Source organism: Myxine glutinosa, chromosome 9, assembly GCF_964187855.1.
Source record: "Myxine glutinosa chromosome 9, kmMyxGlut1.1, whole genome shotgun sequence".
Lineage (NCBI taxonomy): Eukaryota > Metazoa > Chordata > Myxini > Myxiniformes > Myxinidae > Myxine > Myxine glutinosa.
In genome coordinates this window covers 124,613,275-124,631,622 of record NC_136269.1, presented here as the reverse complement: position 1 = coordinate 124,631,622, position 18,348 = coordinate 124,613,275, and the positions used below count along the sequence as shown (strand labels likewise).

The 18,348-nt window shown below is 47.2% G+C and overlaps 1 protein-coding gene across 1 annotated transcript in view; it reads right to left on the bottom strand.

The window, feature by feature from the left end:
- LOC137434975 (cerebellin-1) overlaps positions 1–18,348 on the bottom strand; it is a 122,579-nt gene that overhangs the window by 20,627 nt on the left and 83,604 nt on the right. The gene's annotated exons all lie outside the window — the stretch shown is intronic.

The window sequence follows — 18,348 nt, the reverse complement described above, 5'->3', positions numbered from 1 at the left end:
GACCTACAGTCACATGAAAAAGTAAGTACGCCCCATGTAAAGTTTTGACTTTTTCAACATATTTCAACATACAGCTATTTGATCTTCATTTCAATAATATTGATAGATAAAGGTGATATAATATAACAAATATCATGAAACATTTACATTTTATAGTCCATTGTATAATTTAAATAAACATAAATGCAAATTTCGCATGTGGAAAAAGTAAGTACACCCTTAGCTCCAATAGGTGGTATTGCCCCCTTTGGCAGAAACAAGCTCAAGTCGGCGTTTCTTATAACTGTCTACCAGTCTCTGACATCGACTGGGAGAAATTTTTGCCCACTCCTCCATGCAGAATTCTTTCAGCTGTGCGATGTTTGAGGGGTTTCTTGCATGCACAGCTCGTTTCAAATCCCCCACAACATCTCGATGGGATTTAGATCCGGGCTTTGACTTGGCCATTCCAGAACCCTCCATTTCTTTCTTTTCAGCCATTCCTTGGTGGATTTACTAGTATGTGTAGGATCATTGTCATGTTGCAAGGTCCACCTTCGGTTGAGCTTCAACTTTCCGACAGATGGCCTCACATTATCCTCATGCACCTCATGCTCATGCACCTCATGTACAGTGAAGAATTCATAGTGGATTATATGATGGTGAGCTGCCCAGGCCCTGATGCAGCAAAGTTGCCCCAAACCATAATATTTCCACCACCATGCTTTACAGTTCGTATCAGGTTCTTGTGGTCAAATGCTGTCTTTGGTTTTCGCCAAACATGTCTTCTGGTACTGTGGCCAAATAGCTCTACCTTTGACTCATCTGTCCAGAGCACATTGTTCCAGAAGTGCTGGTCTTTGCCGAGGTGTTCATTAGTCTTGCCCTGATGTTCTTTCTGGACAGCAAAGGTTTCCTCCTGGCACACCTCCCATGTAGATCAAATTTGTGCAGCCTCTTTCTCATGGTAGACTCGTGCACTTTGACATCGACAGTGGCAAGAGCTACCTGTAGGTCCCGTGATGACATTCTGGGGTTCTTAGAGACTTCTTTCAGCATCTTCCGGTCTGCTCTCGGGCTGAACTTGTTGGGGCGGCCTGACCTGAACAAGTTGGCGGTTGTTTGGAATCTTCTCCACTTGTAGCTGATCTTCCGGACAGTCGAATGATTGATTCCAAATTGTTTGGAGATTTTTTAAAATCCCTTCCCAGACTCGTAGGCATCTACAACCTTCTTTCTGAAGGCCTCAGAGAGCTCTTTTGATCTAGGCATGGTGACGCCGCACACTTCAACAACAAAGAGCAAACCAAACTATATGTCTGAGGTTTAAATAAGACAGGTTCCTCCAAGATCCTCTCTAACGATGTTCTCATCATTTTCACCTGAGCTGGTGCACCTGATTCTAATTTTAGGTGTTTGAAGTAGTGATAAATGTCGGGGTGTACTTACTTTTTCCACATGCGAAATTTGCATTTATGTTTATTTAAATTATACAATGGACTACAAAATGTAAATGTTTCATGATATTTGTTATATTATATCACCTTTATCTGTCAATATTGTTGAAATGAAGATCAAATAGCTGTATGTTGAAATATGTTGAAAAAGTCAAAACTTTACATGGGGTGTACTTACTTTTTCACGTGTCACTAATTAACATAAATTAGCATATTTAGACCCCTTCCACCCCTCCCATTCATCTCTATTTTTGATGTGGTATTCCTGGTGTATATCAGAGGAGAATCCAACAGAGAAACAGCTTTTCCAATTAGTGGTGAGTTAAACTTCTAAATTGACTAATTTGACTGGACTAATAAACGAGTCACTGTAAACACAGCGCATGCGCAAAACGCCTCATTTAGCATTCCTACATCATTTCGAAAGTCGCATATTGCTTAACCACAGTTATTGTTTAACGCTTGCAGGGTAATGACATGCTTCTATGGAAAACTTGCCAGATTCAAGACTTCATTCAATGACAAGGATGACATAAAGGAAGGGAAAGAACAGTATGGTGTTCAGCACATAAAATCAAAAGCCAGGAAGTGGACACAGAAAGCAGACAGAGGAAATGTGGGTCTTTGAATCATGGACAAGTGTGAAGCAGAGACGTTTGACAAGGTGAGAAAATATGTGGACAAGACTCCAACAACAACATTTTTGTTGGCTGCCTTTCAAAACCAAAAAGACCCATCACATAAAGCATGTGAACGACCACGTCCATTTGTTTATAGTGCCGAAGCTGCTGCCCAGAAGCAACCACCATGGGATAGCAAGTGGTCGTTGAGGACGTTTGTATGCAGAACGTGTCTGCGGTTTAGCATCGGTTCTCGCAGTCGAATGACAGTGCCGCTGATGCAGTGCCCCTTGTAGGTTAGAGTAGGAATTTAGAACTTGGCTAGGGTGTGGGCAATAAAGCTCGCCCACTCTTAGAAAGTGGTGTAACCTGGTGTCAATGAACCTCAAGGAAGATTGCTACCCACAGTCCAAGCAGGCATTTGTGATTTGCTTCAGGGTGCCAGCAACAACTCGCCTGCTCTTCACAAAGGACACAATAACGGCACATTGGACGCCCACAATCTAATGCTAGCAGATGGGACACAGTTTAAAATCCATCCGAGGGATGGCACCGGTTGTGATGCAATGCTCGGCTTGCGGAGCAGCAATCCGACAGTTTATGGTCTGATCGGGAATCAAACCCAGACGAGATGGCTCAAAGGCAAGTGCATCACTTCTGTGGCATCCTGCCAGGCACTCTGTCATGTGGCTGACTTTAGCTCGCCATTTCACAAGGCAGTTATTGAAGTGGTTGAATGCAACACCATGCCCAAGCATTTATTGTGTCTCTGGTTGAAATAACTCATGGAAGAATAAAGTTGGAATTCTGCTTTAAGTACTGTAATATTCCATGCATCTGCTCTGGCAATTCACTAAGCCCAGCTCCCATCCCAAGGCATCATTCATTTTTTATATTTAAAATGTCTTGTACACCGCTCCTTTCCTATTCCATCTCCAGGCGCTGCATGACCCGCGTTGAAAGGGTTAACTCAGTTTTCACTTCGGTTGTTTTCTTGTTTGTTTGTTTGTTTGTCCGGGCGATATCTCAGCCATCCTTTGAGCTACGAAGCTGAAATTTGGGCACAATAGTGAGCAAATGCTTTGACAAAAACCGTATTTTTTGTTTTTTGATTAATCAATTAATTGATTAGTTATTTAATTATTATCGTTTAATTAAGTACTTATACATTTCCTTTCTCATCTGGGCATTATCTCAGGCACCTTTTGAGTTAGGAAGCTGATATTTGGACATGACAATGACTAGGTGATTTGCCTGTAAAGGCTATTTTTTATTTATTGATTAATCAATTAGTCGATTAATTATTTAACTATTCAATCAATGACTTAATTTTTTTTTTAACTTACAGATTCGGATGAAGCGGTGGTGGTTTCGATATGCTATCAGCCAGTTGATTAATTATTTTATGATTATTACTTATTTATTTTCATTATTAATCATTTATTTATTTTCTTTCTCATCTGGGCAATATCTCGGGCACCTTTTGAGCTAGGAAGCTGATATTTGGACACAACAGTGACCAAGTGATGTGACTATAAAGGATATTTTTGATTTATTGATTAATCAATTCATCGATGAATTGTTTATTGATTAATCAATTATTAATTGATTAATCAATTAATAATTATTTTTTCCCATTAATGACTTATTTGATGAATTTTCAAAAAGTTACAGCTTTGGATGAAGCACTGGTGGTTTAGGTATGCTATTAGCCAATTTATTAAGAAATTAATTTTTTTACGATTATTATATATTTATTTTAATTTCACAATTAATCAATCAATTATTGTACACGTCTCCCTCCCAATACTGTCTTTATGTGCTGCATGGTGGTATTGCCGGGCGCCGAAGGCTCCCCGGAAATGCCGCGCTTGAGGATGTTATTTATTTATTTGGCATGGGGGCGGTGTACTTTGAATGTATCTGTACTTGTTTTTTTTATTGTTTCTTTAAATGAGAAAGCCAACAGGTTGTCCTGATCGTTATCCTATCTGAACAACTCATGAAGGCTATATGAACATATCTGGCTCATATTATCCTATCTGAACATATCTGGCTCATGAAGCAAGAAACTCAGGCTCAAATCCTATACACTATGTAGCAAATAAATGAGTTTGTTCATTAGGGCTGACAGGATAGCCTAGAAGTACGCAGGCTGGCATTTGAGCTATATGTGCTTGGTTTGAATCTCGAATCAGCTATAAACATTATCGCTGGTGTTTCACAGGTAAGGTGAGGCATCAATGTGTGTGCTCTCCTGTCCTTTAAGAGGACATTAGGCCATAGGACTGGTCTGCCAGTATTGTTTGTTTTTGAATGTTCAACTTCCCCATTCCCACCCCCGGTGTCTTTCGATGTAGCATAGGCAAGTAATTGCTGGCACGTTGAGGTCTGGCCAGCCAGTACGTGAAAGACATGGGCCAAAACCTCATCCGTGGCTGAGATTAAAGAAGTAATAGTGGCTTTGTTTGAAAAAAAAAAAAAAGGCAAAAATATATATGACAAATGCCTTAAGGGGAAGGAGGGAGGGTAGGGGTAAACACTCTTTTACTCTCTGAATAAAACAACAAAATGGCTGAAATGTCACCACTAACTAACAACAATACAACTAGATTGGCACTCGGTAGAGCGCATATTTCCGCCAACCTGAACAATTTGCGCCAACCTGTCTAACAAGGTTCGTCCAAATCCGTCCACAACTTTTTGAGATATCATGCCATTTATCGTTTTTGGCCCTGTAACTCAATGGTGAAGAATCACTGAAAAAAATATTAAAAATTATTGTATCCAGATCCGGATTCGGATCTACACCAAAATCGAATAAATTTGTCCATGCCACACACCCAAATCTGTCCACCAAGTTTCGTCCGAATCCATCCACAACTTTTTGAGATATCTTGCTATATATTGTTTTTTGCCCAATGTCTCAATGGTGAAGAATCACTTTAAAACTTCTCAAACCCAGATCGGGATCTTCACCAAAATGGAATCATTTCGTCCGTGTCATGCACCCAAACTCTCCACCAAATTTCAGCCAAATCCGTCCACAACTTTTGGAGATATCTGGTTCACAAACAGATAAACAAACAAACAATTAATGATTTTTCAGATGAAAATTTATAATTTTAGAAGTTTGACCATGAGTTGACCTTTGACATTTTGACCTTAAAATACTTGGTTTACCACTTCAGTGAGGCATTATGCAATTGCTCTTTAATTTCCAAGTCAATTTTATTAAAATCGATGATTTTTTTCAGATGAAAATTGATGTTTTTTTCAGATAAGAATTGATGATTTTAGAAGTTTGACCTTAAGATGACATTTGACCATTGACCATAGAATAGTTGATTTCCCAGTTCAGTGAGGCACTATGCAATTACTCTTTAACTTTCATGTTGATCGGATGAAAATTGACGATTTTTCAGGTGAAAATTGATAATGTCAGAAGTTTGACCTTGAGTTGCCCTTTAACCTCAAAAATGGTTGCTTTCCCAATTCAGTGATACACTATGTAAATGCTGTTTAATCATTAAGTTAAGAGGATGAAAATTTACTATTTTTCAGATGAGGATTTATGATTTTAGAAGTTTGACCTTGAGTTGACATTCAACTTCAAAAATGGTTGCTTTCCCAATTCAGTGATGCACTATGCAATTGCTGTTTAATTTTCAAGTTAATAGGATGAAAATTCATTTTCAGATGAAAATTGATGATTTTAGAAGTTTGACCTTACGATGACCTTTGACCATTTGACCTTAGAATAGTTGGTTTCCCAATTCAGTGAGGCACTATGCAATTGCTCTTTAACTTTCATGTTGATCGGATGATAATTGACGATTTCTCAGATGAAAATTGATAATGTCAGAAGTTTGACCTTGAGTTGCCCTTTGACCTCAAAAATGGTTGCTTTCACAATTCAGTGATACACCATGTAATTGCTGTTTAATTTTTAAGTTAATAGGATGAAAATTGACAATTTTTCAGATGAGGATTGATGATTTTAGAAGTTTGATCTTGAGTTCATCTGAAGTTTGACCTTTGACATTTGAACCTTAAAATAGTTGGTTCCAAATTCAGTGACAGAATGACAACTGTAGGATTGGCTGAGTAGGTGAAAAGCTCAACAGACTACCAAATCCAATTTGTTTGCAAACAGGAAGACAGCAAACCAGAGAATGTGTCCCTAACCAACCTATCAAAATTTTTTCAAAGACAGGTGCGAGGTGTGAATGGAAGATGTCACACATGAAACCGAAACAGCAACAAAGACAGCCCCAAAGATTGCAAAAGAAAGCCAAAATAAAAATATACAACAAAATATCAGCAGATTTTCACCGACAACTGGGAGAACGATAAAAGAGAAAGAAGGTATAAAAAACAGAAGGCTCTTTGGACTGGCTAAGAAGAGGTTAGCTCAACTGGGATGGAGAACGAATCATTACAAATGCCCAAGATCAAGGACACTACACTAATGGCTTTAATAAAACTAGGGCATTGCCCGTACGTGGGTGCCCGTTCCTTGCCAAAAAAAAAAAAAACGCTACCCGTACGCTCTACCCCGCCCGTACGCCCGTAAACAAAAAAAACAACGCTCTTCGCTTCCGCCCTTCGCTCTGACTGAATTGGGAGAAATAATGCGCATAAGAAATCGAATTACGTACCGTAATGGCGGTCAGCTCGTAACGCGCTCAGCTCCGCTCGTCTCACATCGGCCACGCCTACGCAACAAAGCGTTCTGTGATTGGCTGCCGGAAGTTCGCAAATCGTCGCAGTTACGATGAATCGTTTTAATTTAATCGCAGTTTGAATTCGTTTTAAAACATAGTTTAACGGCAACATAGTTTTCCAACGTGAAATAAATGAATACGCTGTCAAATGTGCCGTCCGAGGTAGAGTCTGATCGCCACGTTCGGCACACGTGATAGCTCGCTGCTCTCTGATTGGTTGAAGCGTTTTTTGGACATAGCTCGGTAAGTACTTCTCCGATTAATATGAAACCTTGAAAAGGCACATCCTCGGGTCCCCAGCAATATACCTGGCAAGTTAAAAGTATATCGGACCCGTGGTTGTCGAGAAACAGCGGTCACAGACAAACGTACAAACGTACAAACGTACAGAGATTACTGGAATTATAGATAGATGGCAGGGCTGAGTCAATCGGACAGGTAGAGTTTTTGCAAGGTAGAAACAGAAAGTACGAGCAACCTCCTAACGGGATGTAAAAAACTCATGTCAGAACAGCTGTACACCTAAAGGCACAACAGGGTTTGTGGAGTAACCCATTAGCACATCTAAAAAAAAAATCAAAATCCCAGCTCCAAAAACTCATGGAAACATGATTCAAAAGCAATAATTGAAAACAACGAAATGACAGTCATGTACGACCTGATGATCCTATTGAGTGAGAACATAGAATACAAAGCATTGCGACAGGATATAGTACTTAGGGATAATAAATAAATAAAAAGGCATTGCTAATTGAGATGTCAGTACCCAGCGAATTTGGCCTAAGCAATGCAAAAATAAAGAAAATGACCAAATACCAGGATCTCAAGAAAGAAGTCAAAAGATATTGGAAGCTGAATAACGCTAAAATTGTACCAGTGATAGTTGGAGCAATGGGAATGTTAAAGAACCTTAAGGAGATCTTAAAAACTGGGATCCCTGGGACTACAAACACTTGAAAAATAAAAAAAATTCACATATCCGGATCCGGATTTGGATCTTCACTAAAATCAAATAAATTCGTTCTTGTCACACACCAAACCTGTCAACCAAATTTCGTCCAAATCCCTCCACAACGTTTTGAGATATTCTGTTCACAGACAGACAGACAGGGGTGAAAACACAACCTCCGTTCACCTTCGGTGGCGGAGGTAACAAACCTTCACAGGAGGAATACTTCTTCATTCTACAAGTAAACAACAGTTTGCTGGTACTATTCACAAATCGAACGCGAGGATCTTCGTGCAGAAGCTAATCGAGTTGAAATCCACAGGACAGCTACAACTACCAAATGTAAGATTTCCGTTCAACTTTAAGCAAACAATACAGAAAATAGTTCTGAAACAATACAGAAAGTAGTTCTGAAACAATACAGAAAATAGTTCTGAAACAATACAGAAAATAGTTCTGAAACAATACAGAAAGTAGTTCTGAAACAATACAGAAAGTAGTTCTGAAACAATACAGAAAGTAGTTCTGAAACAATACAGAAAGTAGTTCTGAAACAATACAGAAAGTAGTTCCGAAACAAGACAGAAAGTAGTTCTGAAACAATGCAGAAAATAGTTCTGAAACAATACATTAAGTAGTTCTGAAACAATACAGAAAGTAGTTCTGAAACAACACAGAAAGTAGTTCTGAAACAACACAGAAAGTAGTTCTGAAACAATACAGAAAGTAGTTCTGAAACAATCCAGAAAGTAGTTCTGAAACAATACATTAAGTAGTTCTGAAACAATACAGAAAGTAGTTCTGAAACAACACAGAAAGTAGTTCTGAAACAATACAGAAAGTATTTCTGAAACAATATAGAAAATAGTTCTGAAACAATACAGAAAGTAGTTCCAAAACAATAAAAGATCTACAAACATTATGGCATTACAATCAATCACCAATTCGACCACTAACTACCACCAGTGTGCCAGATGTAATGTCATCAATCACCATCACCACAATTTGTGCTGCGCACAACGTAAATAATTCAAGGGACAACATCCGATCAGCTCCTCTGCCCAAAGTATGCAAGGAAAGCCATTTGTCCCAAAGAGGGTGAAACCAGAGTTGATTCTAAGTCAATGTGACGAGGCCTCTTTCACTTGAATGTTGGAAGAGAAAAGCTTCTCATCTGGAGGAAAAGGATGAAAGAGGTTGATGTGAAGGGTGTTTGATATATATGGTTTAACTCTGACAGCCAATGGGAGATGGAAGTCTGGGAAGTGGGGCTTACGCCATTAATCCCTTTGCAACACCAAAATTCTCTCCCTCACTCTCTTCAATCCCATTCCACCCTCCAGGTCTTTAAAACAGCTGTTCACCACCATCTCTTATCCTCCCCCATCCAAAACCTTGATCTTTTCTACCCCCGCTAATTTCGGTCCCCTTGTGTTTTATACCTCCCCCCCCCCCCCCCTTCCCACGCCTCCTGCCCCCAAGCCCTCTCCCTCCCACACTTCTCCCTGCTCTCAAATGTTGTGGTTGTGTGCTTCCCCTTCTCTCCCCATCTTGTCTTCCGCTCCCTCTTTTTGTATATTTTGTTTGTCTGGTTGATTTGTTTGTGAAATAAATGTTAGCTCTTTCACGAGCCTCGATTCAGTATACAAAAAAAAAAAAAAAAAAAAAAAAATCCAACTTGTGGACTGATGAAAAATCATAGACTTCATCCAAACCTCTGAGGACGATGGTTCAAAACATCGCCACTTGGAAGACACCCAGGTTGCAGAAATCCATTATTCATGGCACGCGCAGTCCAAACACCATGCTACTACATTCATTATACACAAGAGATGAACCGAATGTGAACTTTGGGGATTGCTTTCATGCGAACTTAACTGTAGTTTGTGTTCGAAAGCAAACTTTTTGCGGAAAACTTTGATTGCCGAGAAGTTCACTTTAACAGAAACAAAAGTGAAAAACATAAAGGTGTAACCGCAGAATCTTGTGACGTATGCTTCATCCCTAATGGATGTTTTACAGTTGAGGTCATTCTCATTCTGGCCAAAGCTAATGGCCAGAATGAAAAACATCAATGCACACCACACAAAATGGGAGTGTGGGTGCGTGGTGTGTCTGTGTGTCTGTGTCTGTGTCTGTGTCTGTGTCTGTGTCTGTGTCTGTGTGTGTGTGTGTGTGTGTGTGTGTGTGTGTGTGTGTGTGTGTGTGTGTGTGTGTGTGTGTGTGTGTGTGTGTGTGTGTGTGTGTGTGTGTGTGGGGTGGTGTTGGCTTAGTGGATATGGTGCGGCTTGGGATCCTCGGATCCTGGGTTCGAATCCCGATCATCGCTGAATTAACGCCAGGGGGGTTGACTCAGCCTGTCATCCTTCTGAGGTCGGCAAATTGAGTACCAGATCACTGGTAATACCCTCTGTGTCGCAAGAGGCGACTAACAGGGATGGGGGCAGGAAGGGCATCTGGCCATAAAACATTGCTTCAAAAAGGGGTCCACGGTGCCCAAAAAAGGCCAACCCCCACTCTGTGGGGAAAAAATGGCCTCTAAAGGAGGTTCTTTCTTCTTGTATGTATGTGTGTGTGTGTATATATGTATGTACAATATATATGTATATATATGTATGTACAATATATATATATATATATATATATATATATATATATATATATATATATATATATATATATATATATATTGTGGTGCTGCGCACACACGACTCGATTGCCAGAGAGGTAGGCCACAACGCGTTGGTACAACAAAGAGACTTTATTCAAAGCTCGCACTTCAGCACTGGGCGGGCTCGAGCTTAGAGCCCGCATATATGTCCCGAGGCCACGCCTAGTCCCCGGGCATGGCCGATCGGTCGAAGGGCGGGGCATGTGCTTTCGTTCCCCGCCTGGACGCTCGCGCCACCTACTGGTGCGCAGAATAATTGCCCCTTGTGCCCGCCACACGCGCCCCCCCAGAATTCCCACGCACCTGAAGGGTGAGTTTGCGGGGAAGCCGGATGACCCGGCCGAAACGCCCCCTGGCGATGGGTGCAGGGCTGGGGGGTAGCGGGGCTGGGGGGTGCCGGGGGTCCGACCACTGGGGGGCGGCCTCGACGCGGAGGCAGAGCTGCTTGCGGCGGGGGTGGTCCGGATCGAGGGGGGCCGGCTTGAGGCGGTCCACGGAGATGCGATCCGGGGCACCGCCGATGTCGATGGTGAAAAATTTGTCCCCGGTCTCCAGCACGTGGAAAGGCCCGTCGTACGGGGGCCGTAGCGGTGCCCGGTGGGCGTCGTGCTGGACGAAGACGTACTTCGCCGTGCGAAGCTCCGGGGCGACGTGGGAAGGCGGGCAACCGTGGTGTGCCGTCGGCACCGGGGCGAACCTCCGGGCGGTCTCCTGAAGGGCGGAGCGCTGTTGCACCGCGGACCAAAGAGCCGTGGAGTCGGGGATAAATTCACCCGGTACCCGCAGTGGTTGCCCGAAGACCAGCTCCGCCGAGGACACGCGCAGGTCGTCCTTGGGTGCCGTCCTGAGGCGCAGCAGGACCCAGGGGAGTCTGTCGACCCAGCCGCCGCCGCGGAGGCTGGCCCGGAGCACGGCCTTCATTGAGCGATGAAAGCGCTCGCACAGGCCATTGGCCCGGGGGTGGTAGGCCGTGGTGCAGTGTAGTTTCACCCCGAGCCCTTGCGCCACCGCGGCCCAGAGCTCCGAGGTGAACTGGGGGCCGCGGTCGGACGAGATGTCCGAGGGGGCACCGAACCGGGCAACCCAAGTGGCGATGAAGGCTTGCGCCACATCAGCCGCAGACGTCGCCGCCAATGGGATGGCCTCCGGCCACCGTGTGGTGCGGTCCACCATGGTGAGGAGGTGGGTGAACCCCCGCGAGGGGGGCAGAGGTCCCACCAAGTCGACGTGCATGTGGTCGAACCGACGCTCGGGCACCGCAAACGGGGCCAACGGGGCCTGGGTGTGGCGGTGGACCTTTGCGCGCTGGCACGCGAGGCACGTCCTGGCCCAGTCGCGGACGTCCTTCCGGAGGCCATGCCAGACGAGCCTCGCCGCGACGAGCTTCTGGGATGCCTTCGTGCCCGGGTGGGACAGGCCGTTGATGGCGTCGAAAGCTGGGCGCCGCCAGCCAGCAGGCACGATGGGGCGAGGCCGGCCGAGGGAGACGTCGCATAGGAGGGCCGCGGCTACGGCGTCGAACGGCACCTCGGTGACGCGGAGGCCTGTGATGGCGGTCCGCAAGGCCTGGACACCGGGGTCGGCGGTCTGGTCCTCCGCCATCCGGGTATAGTCGACCCCGAGGTGGACCGCGTGCACGACGGACCGGGAAAGGCAATCCGCCACCGGGTTGTCTTTACCCGCCACATGACGGATGTCCGTCATGTACTCGGACACGGCAGAGAGGTGACGCTGCTGCCGTCCCGACCATGGCTCGGCGACCTTGGCCATCGCGAACACAAGTGGCTTGTGGTCGACGAAAGCCGTGAACAGGAGGCCCTCCAGCAGATGGCGGAAGTGTCGGACCGCCAGGTGGAGCCCGAGCAGCTCGCGGTCGAAGGTGCTATAGCGGCGTTCGTGCGGGCGAAGCTGCCGGCTAAAAAACGCCAGCGGTTGCCAAGCACCACGCACCCACTGCTCGTGCACCACGCCCACCGCGTAGTCCGACGCGTCGGTGGTGAGGGCGATCGGTGCATCGGGCGCCAGGTGCGCCAGCATGGTGGCATCGGCCAGGGCCAGCTTTGCGCCCGCAAACGCCGCGGCCATCGGCTCCGACCAGGCGATGTCACATTTGCCCGGCTTGCCCCGGAGGGCCTCGTGCAAGGGGCGGAGGAGCTGGGCGACGTGGGGCACGAAGCGGTGGTAAAAACTTACCATGCCCAGGAACTCCTGGAGCCCCTTGATCGTGCGGGGCCGCGGGAAATCCCTGACCGCCTCCACCTTGGCCGGTAAAGGGACGGCCCCGTGCCTGTTGATGCGGTGCCCCAAGAAGTCGATGGTGGCGACGCCGAAAGGGCACTTGGCGGGGTTGATGATTAGGCCATGCTGGCCCAGGCGTTCGAAAAGCATGCGTAGGTGGAGCAGGTGCTCCTCCCGGGACGCGCTCGCGACTAGGGTGTCGTCCAGGTAGACAAAGAGGAAAGGTAAGTCACGCAAGACGCTGTCCATAAGCCGTTGGAACGCCTGGGCCGCATTCTTCAACCCGAAAGGCATTCTCAGGAACTCGAAGAGGCCGAAAGGGGTGATGACGGCCGTCTTCGGGACATCGTCCGGTTGGACGGGGACCTGGTGGTAGCCCCGGATGAGGTCCACCTTGGAAAATACGGTCGTGTTTGCCAACCGGGCGGAAAAGTCCTGGATATGCGGGACCGGGTAGCGGTCGGGGGTGGTGGCATCATTGAGCCGGCGGTAGTGCCCGCACGGCCGCCATCCTCCGCCGGGCTTCGGCACAATGTGCAGAGGAGAAGCCCAAGCGCTGTTGGAGCGCCGTACGATCCCCAGCCGCTCCAGCATGGCGAACTCCGCTTTCGCCATGGCGAGCTTTGTGGGTTCGAGTCGGCGTGCCCGGGCATAGACCGGCGGCCCTCCCGTGGGTATATGGTGCTCCACCCCGTGTTTAACGGCCACCGCTGAGAAGGTGGGCCGGGAAACTGGCGAGGAGGCGGGTAAAGTCGTCCGCTGCCGGAAGCGTGCAAACTAAACTCGCCGGGACGGAACCTTCCAGCAAGCCGCTTGGCAAGCCGCTCAGTGAGCCGCTCAGTGAGCCGCTCAACGAGCCGCTCAGTGAACAAGCGAGCGAGCTGAAGGTTTTGGCCTGGATGAGCCATCTGCGCTTCACGTCAACCAACATCCCATTCACACATAGGAAGTCCGCACCGAACAGTGCCATTGGCACGCTGGCGGTCAGGAACGACCATTGAAAGCACTGCCCTCCGAACCGCAGGGAGAGGCAACGCTTCCCGAATGTGCGGATGGGTGTACCGTTGGCGGCAAGCAAAGCGGGGCCCCGGCCCGTGGTTTGCTTGTCGGACGCGGAGGCGGGGAGGACGCTTACCTGCGCGCCTGTGTCGCAAAGGAAACGGCGCCCGGACAAGGTGTCCATGATGAAAAGGAGGCTGCCGGAATGGCCGACGCTCATGGCCGCAAGTGAGCGCCGGTCCTTTCCCGACCCGTCAAAAGAGCACGGCGGGCGACACGTTTTAGCCTGGCGGCCGAACCTGGCATGGTAGTAGCACCAGGTTTGCGGCAGTAACGGCCGCGGCGGCCGTGCCGGCGGCGGTGGTAGTGGCGGCGGCGGTAGTGGACGGGGCATAGCAGCGGCCACGAGGGAATTCGGGAGCGCTGGAGCCTCCGCGCCGGGATCCACTACGGCAGCACCGTACACCGACCGCGTATCGCAGGCCGCAAAATACTTGTCGGCCTCTCTAGCCAGGGCGCGGGGTTCCTTTATTTTGGAACCGGCCAGCGCGAGGCGTACCTGTGCAGGGAGCAGGCGGAGGAAAAGCGCCCGGAATAAGAAATCCGGGGGCTGGTCTCCAAGCAGGGACAGCATGGAATCCATCCAGACGGATGGTCGTGTGTCGCCGAGGGCGGGAAGGTCCAGGAGGCGGTCGGCCCGTTCGATCTCCGTGAGCCCGAACGTGGCGATGAGGAGACGTTTGAGCGCCTCGTACTTGTTGTCACCCGGCGGGCGCCGAAGGATGGACACGACTCGGGCGGCAGTGCCGGGCCCGAGGGCGGCGACCATGTGGTAGTACCGGGTCTCGTCTGCCGTTATGCCTTGGAGTTGGAATTGAGCTTCGGCTTGCAAAAACCAAACGTCGGCTTGCACTTCCCAAAACTCCGGGAGTTTGACTGCGACGGCGTTGGTGGCCATGGCGCGTTCGGTGGTCAGCAACGGCTGAACCAATCGGGGTCACCAGTGTGGTGCTGCGCACACACGACTCGATTGCCAGAGAGGTAGGCCACAACGCGTTGGTACAACAAAGAGACTTTATTCAAAGCTCGCACTTCAGCACTGGGCGGGCTCGAGCTTAGAGCCCGCATATATGTCCCGAGGCCACGCCTAGTCCCCGGGTGTGGCCGATCGGTCGAAGGGCGGGACATGTGCGCGGAATTATTGCCCCTTGTGCCCGCCACAATATATATATATAAAGAAATAAATATATATATACGTACATATACATATAAATATATAATATATAATAATATATATAAAATATAATATATATATATCACATACATAATTTCAAAACACACCTGGTCACAAGTGTTCCTCACTGACCGGGTCCTCAGTCGAGGTCCTCAGCATCATCCCGTTTCGGCCCTTTGACCTCGATACCCCTTTAGGCTGAAATGAACCACCACCCACAACCTCAACCTACACCGTTTGACGTGCCTCCATAAACTTTCTCCATATCCAAAGTGAGCCTTTCAAGGCAACCTGGGCCACTCTGTCACACTTCCTCCTTCTTTCTGTCCCACACACTCCAAGCTGAGCAAGAAATGCAGAAAAGGAATTGCCAATATACCCTCTGCACCCCACCTCAAAAATGCAAGTTGCCTGATTGTGTCTGATCAGGGTAAATGTCGTAACCACACCACGTACGATGCTGAATGATACCTTATTTAAGAGCTCTTGGGTCCAGACAGTGCATGAGGAGGTTTAAAATTATTGTTATTCATGCAATCTCAAGTTATATTCATTTTTGTTGCACACGTGGCATATATGCTCAGTCGTTGGTTTTCACAAATACCGGAAGTAAAAAAAAAATTTTAAAAATTCTATTTCGTCAATCTGTCAATATCTAATTATGTCGAAATATCTAAAAGAAAAAACACGGTTGGTGAAGCCCGTACGTCCATTTAGCTGTGTGACTATATGGCTATTAATTATGTACTGTTTGAACGTCGGTTACATTCTGTCTATTAATTACGGTCTATTAATTCGTCTATTAATTACGTAGTCTATTGATTACGTAGTCTATTAATTAAATACTATTGGAATGTATCTTTCGAGCCTTTAGACTTCTGAGGCCCCTTAAACCTATGAAAGATGCTTTAAGACCCCCAAAACCATTAAGAACCCATTAGACTCAAAATACCCCAAAGACCATTAAATACCCCAAATATCATTAAATACTCCAAAGGTCCTGAAGATCTTGAAGACCCAAGAGTCCCTGAAAACCCTTAAAGACCCACAGGACTCCGAAGACGCGGCTGGTGCGGCACAGGGCTGGTGTGGAACAGTGCTGATGTGGAACAGGGCTGGTGCAGAACAGAGCTGGTGCAGAACAGGGCTGGTGCAGAACAGAGCTGGTGCAGAACAGGGCTGGTGCAGAACAGGGCTGGTGCAGAACAGGGCTGGTGCAGAACAGGGCTGGTGCAGAACAGGGCTGGTGCAGAACAGGGCTGGTGTGGAACAGGGATGGTGTGGAACAGTGCTGGTGTGGAACAGGAATGGTGCGGGACAGGGATGCTGTGCAACAGTGCTGGTGCGGAACAGAGCTGGTGCGGAACAGGGATGCTGTGGAACAGGGATGGTGTGGAACAGTGCTGGTGTGGAACAGAGCTGGTGCGGAACAGGAATGGTGCGGAACAGGGATGGTGTGGAACAGTGCTGGTGCGGAACAGGGCTGGTGCAGAACAGGGCTGGTGCTGAACAGAGCTGGTGCGGAACAGGAATGGTGCGGAACAGGGATGGTGTGGAACAGTGCTGGTGCGGAACAAGGCTGGTGCGGAACAGGGATGCTGTGGAGCAGGGCTGGTGCAGAACAGAGCTGGTGCAGAACAGGGCTGGTGCAGAACAGGGCTGGTGCAGAACAGAGCTGGTGTGGAACAGGGCTGGTGCAGAACACGGCTGGTGCAGAACAGGGCTGGTGCAGAACAGGAATGATGCGGAACAGGGATGGTGTGGAACAGTGCTGGTGCGGAACAGGGCTGGTGCGGAACAGGGATGCTGTGGAACAGGGCTGGCGCAGAACAGAGCTGGTGCAGAACAGGGCTGGTGCAGAACAGAGCTGGTGTGGAACAGGGCTGGTGCAGAACACGGCTGGTGCAGAACAGGGCTGGTGCAGAACAGGGCTGGTGCGGAACAGGGCTGGTGCAGAACAGGGCTGGTGCAGAACAGGGCTGGTGCAGAACAGGGCTGGTGCAGAACAGGGCTGATGCGAAACAGGGCGTGTGTGTGTTTGGGTATTTGGTGCCTGTGTTTGGAGTGTGTGAATTTGGGGCCAGTTTAACTGGTTAACTTGATTGAATGATGATGGCAGAACCGTCACATGTAATGGGCATGAGCCCCGTATTAGTTTCAGGCAGGAATTTGGCTACGGTGCTGGCACACAATGGTCTACTCTCATGAAAAACACCCGTGCATGTGATATTTACTGTCCACCAGCAACCGATACTTGCAGAATGGTCCCAAGATGAATGCCTGCCCAATGGATGGTGCACTCATGGATGCAAACAAACATCTTGCATGACTGTAAAACACTAGGGTGGCAGTTTTTATGGCCTGGCTGGGAATCTTACCCATACTAGAGAGCTCAAAGGTGACTACACTACCTCTGAGATATCCTGTCAATCCCCCTCCCACTGTTTTGTCGTCTGATCCTCTTCCATCAAGAATAAAACCCACATGAGACAACTCAAACAGAAGCAAGCCAACTTTGGCCTATAAATGTGATAAATCTTTTTTTTTCTTGTTATTTTTAGTAATTACACATGAGAGAGCCAAATGATTTTGCATCCATTAAATATCCCTAGGTGAGCAAAATTGCTTTTTCCTGTCACGTAAATCAACATGGGAAGCTGCGGGGAAATTTTGAGAAGGCTAAATTGACCTTCCTTCCTGCTGTGCTCCAGGGAGCATGGTTAAAAGTGAGACCTGGCTGGCCTCCAGGTGAGGTGATGCTCGGTGCTGAGCAAGAAAACCTTGGTGATGGACAGCCATAGCTAATGGGAATCATTGCTGATGATTGTTTGAGTTTTAAAAGGGATTGCTAGATCACAAAGCAATAAATATGATTCTTGCAACAATATGATTCTTGTTGCGAAGATTGCAACAAAGACACTGGCACCATTTGAGGTATCAAGCCATCCATATTTGTTAGAGACAATTATAATGGCTGACCCAATCACTGTAGTCATTGATAAAACTAGGGCATGCCCGTACTATATATATATCTAAAATTATATCCCCCCCCCCTCTATTTACATGAAATGGTTTGGTCCAAAGCGAACGGCTTGCGAGTACGGTGACAACCCCCCCCCCCCCCTCTATTTACGCTTGTGAATATGAGCAAATATTTATGACTGGAAGAGTCTCCATTCCAAAACGATGAAATGTGGCCAATTGAAATTGGAGATATGTAATGGGGGCAAGTGGAGGGTAATTTTACCTTGGTTGGCAGCAACAATAATGAGGCCCTGAGTAAGGACAGGGCTGATACTGGCTTCAACTATGAAAAGTTAATAATGCGAAGAGGTTGTGCCTTAACAGTAGCTTTTATTTGTTAAAACATGTACTATGACCTCACCTATGATGTAAGAGATGATATTGATTATTTTGAGAACAGTTGGTTAAATATTTAACCTCCCAACATCAAGCACAGGCGTGGGCGTTCGA